Genomic DNA, 22,698 nt, shown 5'->3' on the forward strand with positions numbered 1-22,698 from the left:
CAGCGAGTTGCAATGATGAAAGACAATAACCTAGAAGCTGTCTGAAAAGCAAACATGATTAAGGCAAAAGTTAGGAACGATTATAGACAAAGAAAGATTATGGTTGACCATACAGCTCTGTTTTAAATTGCTTTAACTGCATGAGGCACTGGTGAGAGTCAAATTTTGAAGGACCAAACTAAACTTGGAAAGAGACCCATTCTCCAGAAATGTTGAGACATGATCAAATAGAAGTATAGTTGATAAAACTCTCATTTTCAGTGAGGAGCAATTCATCCACTGACGGCCTGGAGAGAGAGGAATGGGAAGTAGAGAAAAGCAGCGGAACAGAATATAGGAAAGTTTCAGAGACAAGTTCACCTATTAGCAAAAAAGTCTTTCAATACTACTGCTACCTGCCATCCCCCACCTGTGGATCCCCAGTCGCTGCCATCAGTGGCTACTTGAAATCAACCAGCCAAACATACAACCAAATACATGAAGCTTTTAAGAAATCTCTAGATTTAAAGATGAAAAGAGGTAAGAAGAGACAAAAAAAAAAAAATCAGAAACATTCCAGAATTGCTAACCATTAGTAAAGATCCCCATTCCTACAAGATTCCCATGCCTACATGTTTGCCCTCTGCCCCCAATACATTTTCCCATGTGAACTGAACAATTTACTATATTCTGCTATGTCACCAAATGTTCTCTATTAAAGACTTAAGATATTAAATGTCTACTTCTAAAAATGAAAATGCCTCTGGGAACGTGAAGGAACACCTCTTTTACATTTAGCAGAGAGGAACTGCATTGGAGAATTGGAGTTCTCATCAAAGCAGGGTGGAGGTGAGAAAAACTCAAGGAGGCAAGTCAGACCTCAGCATGGGTTCATTGAGAATATAGCGCGACAAAACGGCATCCACACGTACAGAGAGAAGTAGAAGAAAGCAGAAAGGGAATAGAGGAGTACCACTGTTAAACTTTCGCTACATTTTAACTTGTTCTTTGGACCATCCTTGACCCAAGAAGGTAAAGAAACTCTTCTTTTGTGCTTTCATTTTAAACTGCATGGCCCCCAGAACTTGGGTTAGATTTTTTGATAAATCCTTTATTTCAGTTACACTCATTATCAGTTACGACGGTTCTGGACATTGCTTTCAAACCTAATTATGGAGACTTTTCTGGGAATGTGTACCCAATGTCTAAAGGCACTAGCAAAAAAATTTTTTTGATTGACATTAGCTAGAGAAGAGATTATAAACTGCAACTGTGAGGGAGGAAAATGAGCATGGGTTCAGAGAGCAGTGGGTAGATGTTAAAGGTTCAAGCTCTTATACAAAGACAAGGACAAAAGGGGTCTCCTCAACCACCACAGCTACAGGAGGTATGGAAAACCTCAGCCTCAGCAACTCAGGATGCCAGGGAACAGAGTTCAGGGCTGGAAGAACAGCTGGAAATTTGAAGAAATCATGGCAGCAAGAGAACTGAAGGAATGCGGTCCAAAATCTCAGTATTAAACCCTGCTCGAATCCCTGGCTGACAGTGAAATTACTCGTGCATGAGGAAGAACTCATGAAGCTTAATGGGACACTAGGCAGAGACCAGAGGAATCTACCCTTGAAAGACAGATCTGCAAAAGGGAACTGTGAGTTTGCTGCTTTTATAACTCAGAGCATTCCCTTAAACATGAGGTAGCTAACATTTAAAAGGACTGGCCGTACTATGCACTGCTGAGACTGTAGTACATAGAACCAGAACCTCATACATTGGTGGAGAAAACGTAAATTTGACCTGCTACTTTAGAAAAGAATTTGGCAGCATCAGAAATTGCTGTGTCCAATTACCATATGACCCAACAATCACATTTACATTTACCTAAGAATGAAAAAACACATCCACACAAAGATCTGTACATGAACGTTCATAGCAACTTAATCATGACAGCTCAAAACTTAAAGTAATCCCAATGTCCATTAATACATGAATGGATAAAACAAACTGTGGCGTGTGTGTGTGTGTGTGTGTGTGTGTGTGTGTGTACAGTAGAATACTACTAAGCAATATAAAATGACTGAACCCCTGATACAACAACATCATGGATCCATCTCCAAATCACTAAGCTGGGTTAAAGAAGCCAAATACAATAGAATATGTGATGTTTAGCCCTTTCGTATGAAATTCTAGAAAATGCAAACTAATCTGTAGCGACAGAAATCAGAGCAGTAGTTTCCTGGGTTGGAGAGGCGGGTTACATAGGGAAATAAGGCATCTCTGGGGGATAACAGACTTGATCTGTACTCTTAGTGGGGTAGTTATTATACAGGCGTATAATCTGTCAAAACTCATCCAACCGCACACTTAAAATGGGGCAGTTTACCATATATAGACTATACCTCACTGAAGTTAACAAATAGGGCGGTAACTTGTAGATTCTGGAGCAATTCAAAAGCAGTTTTTCATATGCCTTTGAACAATTATTTTCATAATCTGGTTCTTTTTTAAAACAGCAAACTCAGCAATACTTAGGACTAGAAAACAAAGGGAGCCTGTTCTATTGATCTGACATTTGAATATTGCTTGCTTTTCTCCATTTCTCTTTCCCTCGTGTGCACAGCATTCTCCCTGTCCCCGTTCCTTTGACTGTCTTCTCATACTTCTAACATTGAAAAATGCTTTTAACATGTAAGTTATTTGAACAGTTTACAAGTTCAATGCATTGAAAAATTGAGTTATTTATAGGAAAGACCTTTTTATAAATGAGTAAAGAAATATTGGGGGGAGAGGAAAAGAGGTAAATATTTTCTTTGTTTATTTCTACTGTGATATTTATAGAAGGGCCTTTATAATCCACTGTGGCAAATTTATATTTTTCTTTCTTCTCTATTAACAGAATCATAATTTTTCTTGGTAGAGCACTGCTCTCAGCTGCAAATCCAACACATTAATAAATACAATAATCCCACTTAATTCTCCAGCCTCCTTTGGAATGAGGAATGGCCACAGGGCACAGTTTTGGTCAATTAGATCTAAGCAGAAATGGCTGAGCAGAGCTTATGAAAAAATGTTAATAAAGGCTGATGCACTTTGGATATGATATTTATGCTTGGTCTTCCCCTTCTTCATTCCTTTAAGTAGAGACACAGAAGCGAGTCAGAGGAGGCATCTTGCAACCACAGGTAAAGGCTAAGAACAAAAGCATAAGGACGACTCTCAAGTTGATGGAGCAAAAAGTGAGCCCTGATGGCTTCCTGGAGCTACCAGGTCAACACTTTATTTTCTAATCCTGAACTTTTTGTTATGCAAAAAAACAAACAAAACACCGTATTTGATTACATTGAATTTTACATGCCACTGAACTTATTCCTAAATGATGCATGCAATCCCTCTACAAGATCTCTTTTTTATAGATAAGAGGAGGAAGGCAAAGGAAGTTAAACGGCTTCTTTCACTAAGTTCTCCCTCTACTTTCTTGTCCCTTTTCATCTTTCAGTCTTACTGAGATACAATGGACATACACCACCGTGTAAGTGTGATATACAGCATAAAGATTTCATTCATATTCATCATGAAATGATTACCACAAGAAGTTTAGTGGACATCTATGATCTCATATAGATACAAAATTAAATAGAAAAACAATCTTTTCCTTCTGTTGAGAATTCTTAGGATTTACTCACATATATAAACAGAGAAGTGTTACATAAGTACATCATGTTGTATATTATGTCCCTAGAACTTATTTATTCTCCCTCTATTTTTAATTAACGACCCAGTTCTGAAATCCAGGTCTTCTGACTCTCCATGCCATAAACGATTTCCCAATAGATGAAAAAGCCTATAGGAGAGAACCATTAAAACTAACTTATTTCTTCCAACATACAAGTTCACGAAAGCTAAAAGAAACCACTAGAGCTTAACACCTTGAACTATAGACATTTACATTTAAGGCTTTCATTGTGTGTTAAGAGCAGCTAGGATTTGGAGTTAAAAATACATAACAGGGGTTAAAAATACTAAAAGTTCAAGTATGTATCTTCCTGAGATAACCCCCCATTAAAACAATCATAGAGGAATAGCTCCACCAGTTATTAATAAATATTATGAAGCCACCATAATTAAAACTGTAGAGTATTAGCACGTGAATAAACAGACTATTCAAAGAGAATTAAGAGGGTAGAACTTCAATGATCTCACAGAAAAAAAAGGGAGGGAATACATGAGGTGACGTATATGTCAATTAACTTGATGAGGAATCCTTTTACATGAATACATATATTAAATCATTACTTTGTACACTATAAATAACTTACAATTTTTATTTGATTAAAATCAAATAGATCCAAGTTTGTATGTAAATTTAGTATACCATGATGTAATTAATGCTTTTATAGTCATGAAGTAATGAAGATCCATTCCTTATACCATTCAGAAGGATAAATTCCTCAGAGATCAGAAATTTGAATAGTGAAAAAAGGAAACTATATAAACATTAGACAAAAACATAGGTAAATTCTTCTATACTTTAGCCATGGGAATACTTCCCCAAGGACTCAAATCCAGATACACAAAAGAAAATGACTTAAATTTGAAAAATAGATTATGTAAAAATAAAAGTATGTTTCATAGCCAAAAAAAAGTCCACCGTAGTGGCATATGAAATAAAACCCCATAATTACATAATAATAATGTATGTCCAACTTATAGACAAAGTACTAAAGTCATTAAAATGTACACACTTCTAAAAATAAAGAAAAATTAGGTGTAACAATGTATAGTTCACAGATAAGGAAATATAAATCTCTCTTAACAAGATGAGAAGATACTCAACCTGATTCATCCTAACTGAATGCAAATTAAAACTAAATTGAGAGGGCTTCCCTGGTGGCACAGTGGTTGAGAATCCGCCTGCCAATGCAGGAGACACGGGTTCGAGCCCTGGTCCCCAAAGATCCCACATGCCGCGAAGCAACTAAGCCCGTGCGCCACAACTACTGAGCCTGTGCTCTAGAGCCCGTGAGCCACAACTACTGAGCCTGTGAGCCACAACTACTGAAGCCCGTGTGCCACAACTACGGAAGCCCACGTGCCTAGAGTCCATGCTGCACAACAAGAGAAGCCACCACAATGAGAAGCCTGCGCACTGCAATGAAGAGTAGCCCCCACTCGCCAGAACTAGAGAAAGCCCGTGTGCAGCAACAAAGACCCAATGAAGCCAAAAATAAATTAATAAAAAAAATAAATTGAGTTTCCATTTCTCACTTACAGATTGGAAAATATCAAAACTTTTGACATTATACTTTGTTGGCAAGGTTGGGTAAAATAATCATTCTCAGGTATTGCTAGTAGGGATGCAAAGTAGGAGAACCCATATGATAAAGAATTTCATGAGGCAACACCTGGCAAAATTATGCAAGCGTTTGAAACCAAGGGTAGTCATCAGTTTGCCATTAATATATAATAAACTGTCACCCGCCTTCACTGATCAAGCTCGCTTTGTTTTTACAAAAAACTTGTGTCCTCCAAACGTCATGTAGCCTAAACAATAAGATGTTTTTGCCCAAGTTGTCCAGTTCCAGGTCAAGCAGGTTAAGACTGGTTAGGACCACAGGTCCTCCAACTGGGCATGCATGAATGTCCACTCAGTGAACTTCTGACATCAGAGGCCAAAACTCCACCCTAAGAACAGGCTCACACCATCATTTTCTGAGCACACGTCCCAGGAAGAAGCCTGTAGCTTAGTCATGCCTGCACAGAAGGATGATTACCTCACCTTATTCTTATCTCCAGTTACCTTTTCCAGGCTCCCTATGGCTCAACTTTATTCCCGAAATATCCTAACGCCTTGCCTTGGGGGAGGCAGATCTGTTCTCCTGTTTCCTCATTTGGCTGCCCTGTGGATAAACCATTGCCTGCTGCAAACCTCGGCATCTCAGAGTCTGGCTTGCTTCATGTCCAGCAAAGGAACATGGTTTGGTAACACATTGACACTTTGACCCAGCAATTCTCCTTCTAGGGATCAGCCCCAGAGGTATGCTGGCCAAAATTTTTAAGAAGCTTATGTACGAGAATCTTCATACAACAATGGGAACTGGTTGAATGAACTATAATTTGTCCTCAGAGTGGAGTACTATGCAGCTGTAATATAAAAATAAGTAAGGAATATCTGCTTTAAAATTCCAGCCTGTAGAGACTCTGAATTCACAAAGTTGTATTATTTTATGGCCTTAGAAGATTTGTGTTTCACATAGCATTTATTAAAATAAGTTTTAAATACCTAGTTTGCTTGTTAGTAATTTATAAAGCTTTCAGCACACTATCTATTTTGGGTAAGAGGGGAAAAAACTTGGGATATACATTTTCCGTTCCAGTTCAATTTTTTTTTTCATGGTTATGGAAAGCAAAAAAATGAATAAAAGAAGAAAGGGAAGGGAAAGGAATAGAAGGAGGAAAAGAAAGAAGAAAAAGATTATGATAGGAGACCACGCTGACCTATAGCCCTACAATTTCACCTTACGTTATTCTCTGTTGAGATATCGAAGCTTTGTATAATTATGTATTTCTAGCAAGACATAATGATTCCCTGAGAAATATAGTAGGCAAGAGAGCAGAATAAATAATGTTTTAACATAACCAGTTTTATATTTCAGTGCTACGTTCTAGTTATTTTCAGTAACGTTGTAATTTGAAAGTCTGTATTATGAATTGCTGGTTGGTCATAAAGATATTGGGACTATTGTACTTAAAATGGGTGGGGTGTGTGTGCACGCATGTGTGTGCTTGTTTCAAATGGTTACTACAAATTAACTGACTTTGGAGAGATTCTAAAATCTCTCCATCCATAAAAGTCTAATTAGAGAAGAGTTTTTACAGAATTTATGGTTAAATAAAAAGCTATATTTAAAATATTAACATGTGTCCCACCTAAAGAAAAATATTTGGAAGTCTCATACCTGTATGCTTGTACACCCATGCAAAGTAAACTCACATTCCCTTAATCCCCTTCCTATGCTGGAAAGGCCTATACAAAGTTTGAATCTTCGCTATAAGACTATCTTGAGTATTACCTGGAGCAGCAGGATATTAATTACCTCTTCAGGGTATTAATGACCTCCACATTAATCTGTTAATAGAAAATCAGGCTAAGATCATGACTGTACCATCAAAGGAACATGCTCATGGAATCATTAACCAAACTAACAGTTTGATTAATGGATTTAATGAGTAAGTTAAGTTAATCAATGTACCATTAACTAAAAAACAGTCCAAACAGATCACCCATGACTAACTGTTGCCTAAACAGAGCCTAAATTTAGACAACGTTTACATTATATTGAAGAGAAACACTGAAATGTTTAATATTATCAACCTGTTATCGACATTCTCCCATTCTAAACTGGCAAATCTACGCTGTAGAATTCTTGAACTCTGATTATATGTTCTTCAAAATAGGAACCACAATAACAGCAAAAAAGCAGTTAAGTATATCTATTGATGATCTAACCAGAAACACACAACAACAACCCAGCTGGTAGCCTAGAAAAATAAATCAATTACAAGAGTTTGCTAACAAAATACCATTAGACCCCATGTTTTCTGCTGAACTGATGGGCCATATGGTGATGGATTTATTCTATGTTGGCAGCAGGAAAATTTTACAGAACTGAAATTAGATTGACATTTTATTTTTGCACACTGCTAAGTTTAGTTATGAGCTAATTATATGTGAAATATGGTGTGTGACTGTTGATAATATATGGGTCTTGATTATGTTTTTAAACCAAAGAAATAATTTAAGATATATTTCCAGGCTGCATTCATCTGACAACGGATGTCCCCCGGGAGGAGAAAAGAGCAGGGCTGGTAGCTGCAGGTTGTCTGCAGTGACAAAAGCTCCTTAAAATTTGCTGTGCAATCTTCAGCAAAGCTTCCAGACAAACCTAGACTCCTAGCGTCAGTGTGGAGCCAACCTGGCTTTGAACAAAGACTAGGACGAAGGTGTCAAGGGATCAGCTAGCTGGCCTTGGCCACAGAATTGGTACAGTTCTGCCACCTAGTGGTTGCTCTGTCACACGTGACGTGGCAGCATTTACACGTGTGTGCATTCTGACTACATCTGCAAAGAAAACCATGATACTGGGAATGGCCAGCAAAAGCTTGGCAAATGACTTTCTACCATGTGAATCTAAGATTACCCAGGTTTTAAGAGATAAACACAAATGCACCTATATTTAATGTACAGGTGATCTGATCTTTCTCTGCCCACCATCCAACTTACCCCCAACCACTGACCTTCATAAAGACTAAGTTGTTGTTACCCAAATGCACCATATTCTCTCAGGAATTTCTCTGGTACATAATCCCCTCACTCATCTTGGCTGCACTGAACATTCCCACATCTTTTAACTTGATAATTATATCTCCATGAAGCCTGCACTGACTCCTAGTCAATCTGTCATATGGCATTTTGTCATATAACTGGTCCCATTGTGACTGCCCTTTTGCACACCTGTCTTACTTTCTAGAAGCTAAACTCTTTAAAGGCAAGGATTTTACCTTTATATCTCTCTATTGCCTCAGCATTCACTGTGCCTGTGGCCCATAAATACATGATTTACTGATGTCTTGATGTGTGTACTGATGTGTGTGACCCTTTGCTAGGGGTGTTTAATTCCAAATTTAGCCCAATTATTTTATATAGAAATGAAGCAAACATTTATTGAATAACTATTTCCAGGCATGGTCTTCTAATGCTTCATAAATCCTATTTTTCAGTGTTTTCACATGATTCAAGTACATTCATGGCAAATACATGGTAAATTTGGTCCTTAGCACTATAAAGATTCCATTCCTTGCAAGGCCAGATTTCTTTTTTTTTTTTTAAGATGGACTGTAAAAGAAGATCTAAAGAAATTTCAAACATCATTTTAAGTTTCATCCTGCCTCAATGTGTGAAATGAAAAATAAAACTAGAAAGTATATACACTTTATTTGGAAAATAAATTTCCCTGGATTAGTCCTCTGTGAAAAACCTTTAATCTCAAATATGCAGGATAAATTTTCATGGTGGTCAGGAAAGTAATTTTGTAAAATTACCACTTTTACTTAACTTAGCTCACCCCGTCCTATCTTCAAGCCACACCTGCTTGCTTTATCGACCAAAATAAACATTTACTCATTTCTGGATTACGTAACTGAAATAGTTACAGAACAGTCAGCTTAGATTTTTTCTTCCATTATCTGCCAAGCTAGCACTAAATCCTGGTTGAGAACGTTTATTGTCCAAAGATATTCTATAGAAGATAAAGTTTGATGCTTGAGGTTGCCATGCAGAGTTTATGAAACTATTGGTCATGAAACAAAATCACCTTTGCATGTAGATGAGACATTTGATATGGAGAAGCAGAAACAGTGAAGGTTTAAAGGGCCATGAAAAATGATTAAGTGTGGCACCCTTTAGCAGGTAACTGAGTACAATTAATCATCAGAATGTTGTTATGTGACTGTACCTGCCTCATCTCTCAGGTCTTGGATGACTGTTCAGCAGATAACTTTTTTTTTCTTTTTAACATCTTTATTGGAGTATAATTGCTCGACAATGGTGTGTTAGTTTCTGCTTTATAACAAAGTGAATCAGTTATACATATACATATATCCCCATATCTCCTCCCTCTTGCGTCTCCCTCCCACCCTCCTTATCTCACCCCTCTAGGTGGTCACAAAGCACTGAGCTGATCTCCCTGTGCTACGCAGCTGCTTCCCACTAGCTATCTATTTTACGTTTGGTAGTGTATATATGTCCATGCCACTCTCTCACTTCGTCCCAGCTTACCCTTCCCCCTCCCCATGTGCTCAAGTCCATTCTCTACGTCTACGTCTTTATTCCTGTCCTGCCCCTAGGTTCATCAGAACATTTTTTTTAAGATTTCATATATATGTGTTAGCATACGGTATTTGTCTTTCTCTTTCTGACTTACTTCACTCTGTATGACAGACTCTAGGTCTATCCACCTCATTACAAATAACTCAATTTCGTTTCCTTTTATGGCTGAGTAATATTCCACTGTATATATGTACCACATCTTCTTTATCCATTCGTCTGTCGATGGGCATTTAGGTTGCTCCCGTGTCCCGGCTATTGTAAGTAGAGCTGCAATGAACACTGTGGTACATGACTCCTTTTGAATTATGGTTTTCTCAGGGTGTATGCCCAGTAGTGGGATTGCTGGTTCATATGGTAATAATTCTATTTTTAATTTTTTAAGGAACCTCCATACTGTTCTCCATAGTGGCTGTATCAATTTACATTCCCACCAACAGTGCAAAAGGGTTCCCTTTTCTCCAGCATATTCTTTGTATATTTTTTTGATGGTGGCCATTCTGACTGGTGTAGGTGATACCTCATTGTAGTTTTGATTTGCATTTCTCTAATGATTAGTGATGTTGAGCATCCTTTCATGTGTTTGTTGGCGATCTGTATATCTTCTTTGGAGAAATGTCTGTTTAAGTCTTCCAGCAGATAACTGATAAATTTAGAATCAACCAAATACCTTCTGTAATAATTTTGTTTAATATGATTTTTTTTGTTTTTTTTGTTTTTTTGTTGCGGTACACGGACCTCTCACTGCTGTGGCCTCTCCCACTGCGGAGCACAGGCTCTGGACGCGCAGGCTCAGCAGCCATGGCTCATGGGCCTAGCCGCGCCACGGCATGTGAGATCTTCCCAGACCGGGGCACGAACCCATGTCACCTGCATCGCAGGCGGTCTCTCAAACACTGTGCCACCAGGGAAGCCCTGTTCAATAAGTTTTAAAGAGATAGAGAGCAGAATCATGTCAGTTATTATACAGTGCCATGTATATCACTGTATATATGTGAAATCTGGCTTCCAAATGCTTTTAAGGACGTGAAACCCAAAGCAATGTCATCGTCCTTTGGAAGGGAATTTATATTCCATATAAATGCCATGTTGTCTTCAATTTAATCAAAATCAAATAAACCAGTATTTCCCTAAATAAGAACTAACTCTATTGCTCTCTCCCTTTGTGTCAGAATGCTGTCTTATTATTTTTTATTGCTAGATTTATTCTGAAATTTCAAACCTAAGAAAAGCTCAAGTACATCTTAAAAACCCAACAAGCCTTTAGCTCTATACCGAGAAGGAGTTTCCAAAACTGGATTATTAATATGTCCTGGGAAGTTTTAAAATACATAGATGCCTTGGTCCCAGTCAAGACCCACAGAAACAGAATCTGAGGTTAAGGCCTAGAATCTGTTTTAAAGTCTTTCCAAACTGGACAGCTACATGTAAAAGATTAAAATCAGAACACTCCCTAACACCATACACAAAAATAAACTCAAAATGGATTAAAGACCTAAATGTAAGGCCAGACACTAGCAAACTCTTAGAGGAAAACATAGGCAGAACACTCTATGACATAAATCACAGAAAGATCCTTTTTGACCCACCTCCTAGAGAAATGGAAATAAAAACAAAAATAAACAAATGGGACCTAACGAAACTTAAAAGCTTTTGCACAGCAAAGGAAACCATAAACAAGACGAAAAGACAGCCCTCAGAATGGGAGAAAATATTTGCAAATGAAGCAACTGACAAAGGATTAATCTCCAAAATTTACAAGCAGCTCATGCAGCTCAATATCAAAAAAACCAAACAACCCAATCCAAAGATGGGCAGAAGACCTAAAAATACATTTCTCCAAAGAAGATATACAGATTGCCAACAAACACATGAAAGAATGCTCAACATCATTAATCATTAGAGAAATGCAAATCAAAACTACAATGAGGTATCACCTACACCAGTCAGAATGGCCATCATCAAAAAAAATCTAGAAACAATAAATGCTGGAGAGGGTGTGGAGAAAAGGGAACCCTCTTGCACTGTTAGTGGGAATGTAAATTGATACAGCCACTGTGGAGAACAGTATGAAGGTTCCTTAAAGAACTAAAAATAAAACTACCATACAACCCAGAAATCCCACTACTGGGCATATACCCTGAGAAAACCATAATTCAAAAACAGTCATGTACCACAATATTTATTGCAGCTCTAGGTACAATAGCCAGGACATGGAAGCAACCTAAGTGTCCATCGACAGATGAATGGATAAAGAAGATGTGGCACATATATACAATGGAATATTACTCAGCCATAAAAAGAAACAAAATTGAGTTATTTGTAGTGAGGTGGATGGACCTAAAGTCTGTCATACAGAGTGAAGTAAGTCAGAAAGAAAAACAATTACCGTATGCTAACACATATATATGGAATCTAAAAAAAAAAAAAAAAAATGGTCATGAAGAACCTAGGGGCAAGGCGGGAATAAAGACACAGACCTACCAGAGAATGGACTTGAGGACACGGGGAGGGGGAAGGGTAAGCTGGGACAAAGTCAGACAGTGGCATGGACATATATACACTGCCAAACGTAAAAAAAAACAGCTAGTGGGAAGCAGCCGCATAGCACAGGGAGATCAGCTTGGTGCTCTGTGACCACCTAGAGGGGTGGGATAGGGAGGGAGGGAGACGCAAGAGGGAAGAGATATGGGGACATATCTATATGTATAACTGATTCACTTTGTTATACAGCAGAAACTAACACTCCATTGTAAAGCAATTATACTCCAATAAAGATGTTTAAATAAATAAAGTCTTTCCAGGTAATTCCTCCCTAATTCACCAGTGGATGAACTGGTGTTTCAGAAGAACTGGTTCTCAGGTGTACTCCTCAGAGCAGCGAGAACAGCATCACCTGGGAACCTGTTAGAGATGCAAATTATCAGACCTGCTGAATCAAATGCTCTGATGGGCATTTGCATGTTAATGAGCCATTCCAGGCGACGCTGAATCACACCGAAGGCAATGTTTGAGATTTACTGGTTCCAAACAATGAGCTGAAAATTGAGGATTCACTTAATTTAATACAACTGATCAAATGCTCACTATCTTGAAAACATGTAAACAAATGAGATCCTTAACCTTGTGGGGGGCACAATATAACTGGCCCAATTATGTCTTTGTGATCTTTTTTATGATTTTAAACGAATTATTTACTTGTCAATATCTCCATTTATAATCATTATTTATTTTCTTTAGATTATTATTATAGATCCCATATGCAATGAGTTAAGCTTAAACACACTTTTACTGAACAGACTTACATCTCCTGAATAAATAGCTCTAAGAAATACCCCTTTGTTGAATTTCCAAAGTATTTTCTTTTTGTGGGAATCACAGAATTTAGAGGAACTACTAGGGGTGATAATTTTGCCTCATTTTATAGACTGAACAAATAAGAAGCAAAATTACATGTTGAAAATTATCCTAACATTGTGAGACAGATATCACTGTTTTGTTTTGTTTTTTGCGGTACGCGGGCCTCTCACTATTGTGGCCTCTCCCATTGCGGAGCACAGGCTCCGGACGCGCAGGCTCCGGACGCGCAGGGTCAGCGGCCATGGCTCACGGGCCCAGCCGCTCCGCGGCATGTGGGATCCTCCCAGACCAGGGCACGAACCCGTGTCCCCTGCATCGGCAGGCGGACTCTCAACCACTGCGCCACCAGGGAAGCCCGACATCACTGTTTTAACAACATCAATGTAGAAGATAAAGTTAAATGACCTTCTGATAGACACTCATCTAGTAAGTATTGGGGCTCAGATTACAAACCCAGGTACTAGCATTTCCAGTAAATTCCTCTCTCATCCTCTTTGCATTAGATCCTACTGCCTACTCTCTTGAATACACAGCGTAGGCACTCAATATATATTTGTGTAATTGAACTGCAAAGATTACCTCATTTCCAAGATGAGCAAGCAAGTCATTGATTTTCTATTCTATTAACTCACTCTGCAAAGAGGTATTTTAAGAAATAGTACTTGGAATTTTCAGCCATGACCGTCAAGTAGGAAAACCAATTCATCTGCATTGAGGATACTCATTTACGGAGGTTCAGAAATGAAGTAAAATTGGAAAAAATTCAGTATGATTCCTGGACGATACCCAGGGTTAATTGTTTTCCAGCATCAAAAGCTTGAATTCTCACTATTCCTCAGGCCCTAAAACATTATTAGTGCTACCACAATGTCAAGAGCTCATGTTATCAAATATCCCATCAACACTTCAAATGAGTCATTTATTTTTCTAGACAGACCTCAGCTGAACTATTGATCACTATGAATTTGTGTATAATAAGCATGAATTCGTCCACAGCATTCAGAATGCCAGATACTTCACATTTCTTTATTATTTTCAATTATTTCCATCAAATCAAAACTGAATTCTAGCTGCCAATCATCATAGTTAAAGCCATTATCAATTCATTTTCAGGTCTTGCTCCCCACTATTGATCAGATGAGAACACTGAGGTTTGCGCCGTGCAGTTAAGTGAAGCTCTTCTCCCCACTCCCACCCCTGCTCTTTCATGTCAGTCACTGGAGCCTTTGGCCCCTGCTCAGGCCTGAGGCATGATGAGAAGACAGCTGCTTTCTATTCCTCCGGTGAGTTCCACATCACACCATCTATCACTTTCTAAATTCTGTCACTTCAGGGGTGCTTCAATGATTCAAGAACCAATTCTCAAAATTTCACAAGGTTCCACCCCTCCTGTCTCCCATATTCCAGTCTCAGGAATTCCACCTGTTTGTGAAGGGCAACTTTCCCTCCAAACCTCAAAGCACAGAAATATCTCTCCTCCCTCCCTCCCTCCCTCCCTCTCTGTCTCTCAACATTCAACCAATTTGCTTAATGGACCAATACTTTACACCATCTTAGCAGAAAGACACGTGGATTAGGTGTCTGCCTGATTTTCCCATATACTATATAGAACACTACTCTCTCTCAGAAATCCCAAAAGGCCATTTTTACTTTCTTTGGAGCAGGAAGCGCCCAGACCTCAAAAAGTCTGGCTACTCTGGTGAGGCTACAGCAAATATTACTGTTAATAATAATAATCAATTAAACATAAGAAGCCAAATACAATATTTTAATATATGACCGTGTATATAAAGCACTTAATCTCTCAAACTCTGCATAGCCTAGAAGAATTATAAACGCCTCTAAGGGCCTTTTGCTCTTTTTCTAAGTAACCTTAAAGGTCACCTCAATTTCTTCCCCAGAGAAGCTCATGGAAACAGCAGAGCGGATCTATAGGAGACCTAGTCATCTTCAGACAGTGACATCTCTTCTCATGAGTAAGGGACACAAAATATATGTATGGGTCCACCCCCATCCCCGACTCCCTCCCCACACACAACGTAGACTCTATACCTTACTCATGGACACTTCATATGACAAGGACTCTAAGGGTGGGGATTGAGGACAGGGGTTGATCCTGGTTTGGATAAACTAGGAAAGCTGACCATGTGCTAGGAAAACTGGAGCCTGACCTTGATAACTGGATGTGGAGAAGGAAGGAAGGAAGGAAGGAAGGAAGGAAGGAAGGAAGGAAGGAAGGAAGGAAGGAAGGAAGGGAGGGAGGAAGGAAGGAAGGGAGGGAGGGAGGGACGGAGGGAGGGAGGGAGGGAATGGAAAAGTCAAGGAACAATTGAAGTGTTCTGATCGCCTTGATGTTACTACCTTTCACTGACTTGGCTTTTCAGGGAAAAAAAAAAAAGAAATCTTACAAAACTATGGTGAGTTCAGTTTTGAACACGTTGAGTTTAAACGCCTCTGAGGCACGCAAGCTTCCTGGGGACCGTTCACATAGAGCTTCCCAATAGAAAGATATTCAGGTCTGGAATTCAGGAGAGCGGTCTGAGCATTACAACTTGAGCTTTGTACCAAAAAAAATATCCAGCTTCAAGCTTCAGAAATTTTAAAATAATTAAAATCAAAAGGCAATTTAATCACTTTATTGCTTAAGCCTTATCTTCCCTTGCATCCTTCTAATCCTCAGAATTTAAATTCCTGCACCCTCTTTCCTGGAGAGAACTACCTTTGGATACAGCTTCTGTTCTGGGGTATGTGGAGGGGGTGTGGAAAGGAGGGGAGACTTGCTTTCAAAGCTTAATGCTGAGATACTTCAAAGTTTTAAATGAACTCCAGGGGATCTGAGTCCTTTTAATTGTACGTAAATGGAAGAAAAAGCACTCTGCATTTTATGGTCTTAATCAAAATTCCAGGGGGTCCAAGTATCAGTTTTTTAATGGTAATAAACAAAAAGCTTAGTTGATCCAACTGATGTAAATAAGTCATCTTGATCCATCACGGATGGTGTAATTTTAATAAGTTGACACTTCCCTCAACGTTCCTGTCTCTTTTCTTCAATGAATGAAATCATCACGATCCAATCTATTATTCAAGCTACAAAGCTTTTACTCTGGCGATGCCTCAGCTGATATAATTTGGGCCTCTCTGCCAAATCATCCCCTTTCCTGCAAACTGACCCTGCCGGCTCTAGTTTGGACCTCGCTGACAGTAAAGAGCCATCTCATGTTTCTGCCTAGTGTTTAGAGCCAGGCAAGCCTTGTTTTTTGTTGTTCTTTAATTTTTATCTTATATTGGAGGATAGTTGATTTACAATGTTGTGTTAGTTTCAGGCGTACAGCCAAGAGATTCAGTTATATATACACACGTATCTATTCTTTTTCAGATTCTTTTCCCATATAGGTTATTACAGAGTATTGAGTAGAGCCCCCTGTGCTGTACAGCAGGTCCTTGTTGATTATTTTATATACAGTAGTGAGTATATGTTAACCTCCACCTCCCAATTTATCCCTCCCCCCCTACATTTCCCCTTTGGTAACCATAAGTTTATTTTCTAAGTCTGTGCGTCTGTTTCAGTTTTGTAAATAAGTTCATTTGTATCAGTATTTTAGATTCCACATAGAAGTGATATCATATGATACTAGACAAGCCTTGTTTTGAATGCTGGCTTTCTGCACAATCCCTGTGCTCCGGCCTCCACCCTACTTACTACCTAGGAAAACTCAGGCAAATTATTTAGCCTCTCTGAGAATCTGTTTCCTCGATGTAGACATGGGGGTAGTAATACCTATTTCACGTAATTGTCGGGTAATGTCTGTTGAGACACTTTGCATAATGAATGACACATCATAAACACTGAAACGTTCTCTTCCTTTTTTCTTCTCTTTTGTGCTTCCCTTCCTTCCTTCCACCCCCTTTTCACTACTTCCTCCTTTCCTTGACTATTCCTTTATTCCCTCTCTCTCACTCTCTCTATTCACCTCATTTCTCCCTCCTTCCCCTTCTAATTCTTTCTTTTCAATTATGAGAGGTGTTTTCACATAACAAAAGCCCATAACATTTGGGGCTTAAATTTTTCAAATTCTACCCCGTGAAGACAAAATATCCAGCTCCTTCAGTTTTGTCTCTCGATGCAACTCTTCCAGAACATGGGAGATACAGTAATAACAACATCAGCAGAACCACCCTGTACTGTAACTATGGAGGCAAGGACTAGAGACAACGACTCCCAATCCTTCTTGCAACCATGCAAGGAAGACAGTATTACCATGAATTAGAAGTAAGGAACCAAAGGGCCATGCAGGTAAATAAGCTGCCCCAAATGAAACAGCCACTGGGTGACAGATGTCAGTTCACCGACATTCCAATGCCTGTGTTTAGTTCTACAACTATGCCACTTCCTTGTAACCCTCACCAACACACAGGTGCTCCAAGTCTGCACCTTCCTACACACCATTCATCACACCTGGAATGTCCTTCATTTCCTGATCTACATGGAAAACTCCATCTCACGTTTCTCTGCCAGCTCAAATGTGCCCTGTTTTCTGAAGCGTTTCTGATGTTCAAAGGCACAGAGAGCAGCTTAGACTTCCCTGAGCCCAGAGGACATTCTATAGAACTCTCTATATAAATAACTATTAAAGCACCAGTAAACTGTGAAATCCTCAAGGGCAGAAACTATTCATCACTGAACCACAGTACCTATCACAGTGCTTCCTATACATTAGGGTTTCAATACATTTTTCAAATTCTCTACACATCGTCTCATTTCCCCTATTTCATGGCGTCTTCCATATCTATCTTATCTCTAAACGTTAGCCTGCCCCAGAACTCAGTCCTTGAACTCCTTTTTTATTGATTCATTTCTTTGTTAGATTATTTCAACCAGTCCCTTGACTCTAAATACTATCTAACTGCTGAGGGCGCTTGTATTTATTCAGTCTGAAACTCATATATTCAACTATGAATTTATCTCCCATTTAATAAGCTAGCTCACAATCAAAATGTATAAAACTGAGTCCCCTGGCTTCCCCATAATCTGTCCCTCTCCCCAGTCTTACCATCTACACTAATGGCAACTTCATCCTTCCACCCGTGGCATTTGGGTCATCCTTGACACTTCACTTTCTCTAAACCTTGCCTCCGTCCAAGAGTCACAATTCTTGCACCTGCATTATTACTACAGCCTCCTGATTTCTCTGTTCTCTGGAAGTCTGTTCTCCATATGACAGGCAGGTTGATCCTTTTAAGCTTTAGGACAAATCACCTCTTGGCTTAAAACTCCCCAATGACTTAATATCTCATTCGGAATCAAATTCAAAGATCTCCGATACAACGGTCTACCTTTCCCAATATGGTCCGCATCCATGCCCCACCTCTCTGATTTCATTTCTTTCTCTTCTCACTGTATCTCCATTCCAGCTTTCTTTCCTTTTTTTTTTTTTAAGTGTACCAGGATAATTTTACTTCTTTAATTAACTTTTATTGGAGTATAGTTGCTTTGTAGAGAAGTGGATGGACCTAGAGGGTGTCATACAGAGCGAAGTCAGTCAGAAAGAGAAATACGAATATCGTATATTAACACATAAATGTGGAACCTAGAAAAATGGTATAGATGACCTTATTTGCAAAGCAGAAATAGAGATGCAGACATAGAGAACAAATGTATGGACACCAACGGGGAAAGGGGTGGGGTGGGAGGAATTGGGAGATTGGTACTGACATAGATACACTAGTGATACTATGTACAAAATAGATAAGGAGAATATACTGTATAGCACAGGGAAGTCTACTTAATGCACTGTGATGACCTAAATGGGAAGGAAATCCAAAAAAGAGGGGATATATGTATATGTATAGCTAATTCATTTTGCTGTACAGTAGAAATAAACACATTGTTGAATCATGGTTTTCTCTGGGTATATGCCCAGTAGTGGGATTGCTCACTCCAGCTTTCTTCACGCTCTTTAGACAACTTCCCCACCTTAGTGTCTATGTACTTTCTGCTGCTTTCAGAACATCCCCTTTCCCCAAACTCTCTCGCTTTCTTCAGGTCACTGCTCATACGCTGCCCTATCTATGATAGCACACACCCCCATCGCCAACTGTTACTCTGTTGCTTTACAAGGTTTACTCATTTATTTTTGCACACCACTCATCACCATCTGGCCTAATGTAGGTCTACTTGATTATTTGTTCATTATCCACTTCTGGACTACACAGAAGATCCATGAGAGCTGGGACATTCTGGGTTCACTGCTTGATCTCATTGCCTAACACAGTACTAAACTCAGTAATGCCCAAGTATTTTTCATCAAATGAATGAAAGGATGATTATATCATTGGTGAAGTTATGAATGTGGCCTGCACTAAAACTCTCTCTCAATTTTCTGCCCTATTTTATTTTTCCCATCAGTTCACAATTTTTCTCTCCCACACACTGAAGCATAAAATGCAGTGAAATATCACACTGCTTCCTGTGACTTGGCGCTCAGCACACTGAATCAAACCCCATGATGCTTTAGAATACAGGGACCACTGAACAAATGGATTAAGTCCTATTTGCTGAGCCAGAAATTTAACCGCGAACATTGGCCACTTCCTACACAGGGACTACTGATGGGGGAGAGCCTTGAAAAACAGCAAAACTCAGCGCAGACCTCCTGAAATTCTCCCCAGAATAAATGGTAATGACAAGTAGCAGGTGCGGTCGGGGAGGCTGATGAAGGGATTTGTAGAGAACTTAACAGCGAGTTGCCCTGAAATACGCTCTCCCCAAGCCTTCTTTGGATTGAGCTCAAAAAACTAAGAGTAGACTGAGTCTAAACCAAAACCCCTGGGGGCCAATTTCAACAGATTATCAAGCTACTGAAATGTTCTTTGAAATCTTTTTTTTTTTTTTTTTTTTTGCAGTACGCGGGCCTCTCACTGTTGCGGCCTCTCCCATTGCAGAGCACAGGCTCAGCGGCCATGGCTCACGGGCCTAGCCACTCCGCGGCATGTGGCATCTTCCCGGACCGGGGCATGAACCCGTGTCCCCTGCATCAGCAGGCGGACTCTCAACCACTGCGCCACCAGGGAAGCCCCCCCTTGAAATCTTTTGAACTGAAATGAATTACTCTTCTGTTACCTTGTAAAATAATAATGATAAGAATGTTGGGCCAAACTTCATATAAAAATAAATACCCCAAAGAAGTAGAAATCTTGGCTCAGGGTCCACTGTGTCAATATAATTTTATGTATCCCCAGCCACTCTTTTATCCAGGCTATTATCTAAGTGATTTCTTTAGAGGGTAGGTCTATGTACATGCAAACAGGGTATGGTTAAAAAATATTACCCATATAATAAGTTTTTTAATAAGTTAATGTCAATGAAAGATTTCTTATTGAAACTTCATGCTCAAGAGAAATATTGCCTTAAGATTAAGCTTGCTATAGAGCATTGTAATAATGAAGCATGTAGCCACAGAAAAACTCTTGGAACAAAAGGGTTCACTTCTCAGGCACAGGCCCCAGAAAATCGAGGACCTTCCTGTTGAGGTCACATGGTTCCATTATTTTCCTGAGACCCATGCTCTCAGTGAATCAAGCCATTTCAAGGGCAGACCACAAGTGTCCTTTGAAAAACAAGAAACTGGCAGGAATCCCTGAACTATTTCAGAACTGATATTATTGATCGATTCCTGATGGCTTCATGTAAGCCTTTAACAGAAAGAATATCAAAATACAGCTGATCTTAACCTTTTCCTTAAAAAACTGCCTCATTTCAATACATGTGTATAGATGGCTCATTTTGTAGTCTTGACTGTCCTTGGCCCTGTGGGAGAATACAAAGAGGTATAAGACCCAATTCCTGCCTTTAGCGCCCTTATAAATGGATACGTCTGAAAGCTATAACTGTGTTAAGAAAATCAAGAGATAGTATGTGGGATAAGCAAGAGATGAACGTCAAATGCTTTGGGAATTTAGATATTGCAAAGATCCCATCTAACTGAAGATTCAAGGGAATTCACACACACGTTAAAGGTATCATAATTGAGTTGGACCTTGAAGGTTGAGCTGGGTTTGAGGGAACTTTTAAAGAAAGAAAGAAATCCTCAAACAGTAACTCAGGGAGAGCCAAGCCCAGGATACGTTTAAGGAACGAGAGACAGTCCACATAAGAGGTATCTTTTAAGATGACCCTTACCCCCTAATATTTACAACATCATATGGTCACCTCCCCTTGAGTATGAGATGGACCTACTAACTTGCTTCTAAGGAACAGAGAAAGGCCAAAGTGATGAGATGTCATTTCTACAGTTAGCTTACAAATGACTTTAACTTCCATCTTTCTGTATTCTTTCTATTGCCTTCTAGGCTTGCAAACTTTGATGAAGCAAGATTCCATATTGGAGAAGCCCATGTACCGAGGAACTATGGGCCACCTACAGCCAACGGTGAGTGAGCAACTGAGACCCTCAGTCAGATCACCTGGGAGGAACTGAGCCTGGAAGCAGATCCTTCCCCACTTGAACCCTGAGATGATTATAACTACAGCAGACACCTTGACTGCAGCTGTGAGAGACCCTGAAGCAGGAGATTGAATGAAGCCATACGCAGCCTTCTACCCTAAGGTACTATGAAATAACTGTTGTTTGAAGCCACTACATTTTGGGGTAACTTTTTATGCAGGGATAAATAACTTTTGCAGTCCAGACTGACTGTAAATTATTGCATGGAATAATAATTTACATGGTGGTTTATTATTCTCAAGATCACTTTTCCATGCATTGTCATTTGACTTTTAACAATCCTTTGTGATTGAAAAAGCAAGTGAAAAACTCACTTTACAGATGGAAAAATTGCCCTGGTTTTATGGCTTATACTCACTGTCACACAACTAGCTAGTGTTTTCCTTTATTTCAGTGCTCTTTTCATTAGAACACTCAGAGGAACAGAGGGCTGAAAATTTTCAAGATTTAACATATACCAGGATTATAGTCTTTAAAGGGGATGAACAGAAATGGCAAATACCTGAACACAAGGGAATTGGTTTTGCTGTTTATCTCCACCTTCCTCACTCTTAAATTATGAATGCATTATAAATACTGGATTTTATAGCTTTGTTTTGGTGTCTTTGTGCTTCTCCTAAGTCTGTCACCAAAATGTCAAAGTATGTTGACATTTCAGTTGATTTTGAATGGCCGTTAACTTTTTAAAAATTGAATAGATCTCATATGCAAACAGGCAGGCTTTCCATATGATACCTAACATATGTACATAATACATTTTACTGAATTTCCGAAAACTCCTGGCTGATCTATTAAATACTCAGTTAATGCTTCTCTCTCACAGTATCAACATTTATTTACTTATAGTAATACTAGGAAATTATAAATATATACCTCCTCTTGTGAAGGAAATACACAGAACAAAAATGAACCTTTCTTATTAAATCAGTTATTGAAATGAATTCTACTCTGAGTAATACTTTCAAATAACACTAA

General features: G+C 39.0%; 1 protein-coding gene across 1 annotated transcript in view; it reads right to left on the reverse strand.

The window, feature by feature from the left end:
- Positions 1–22,698, reverse strand: part of LOC307191450 (uncharacterized protein) — a 447,023-nt gene that overhangs the window by 128,124 nt on the left and 296,201 nt on the right. The gene's annotated exons all lie outside the window — the stretch shown is intronic.

This window comes from Stenella coeruleoalba (assembly GCF_951394435.1).
Source record: "Stenella coeruleoalba genome assembly, chromosome: 9".
Taxonomy (NCBI): Eukaryota; Metazoa; Chordata; class Mammalia; order Artiodactyla; family Delphinidae; genus Stenella; species Stenella coeruleoalba.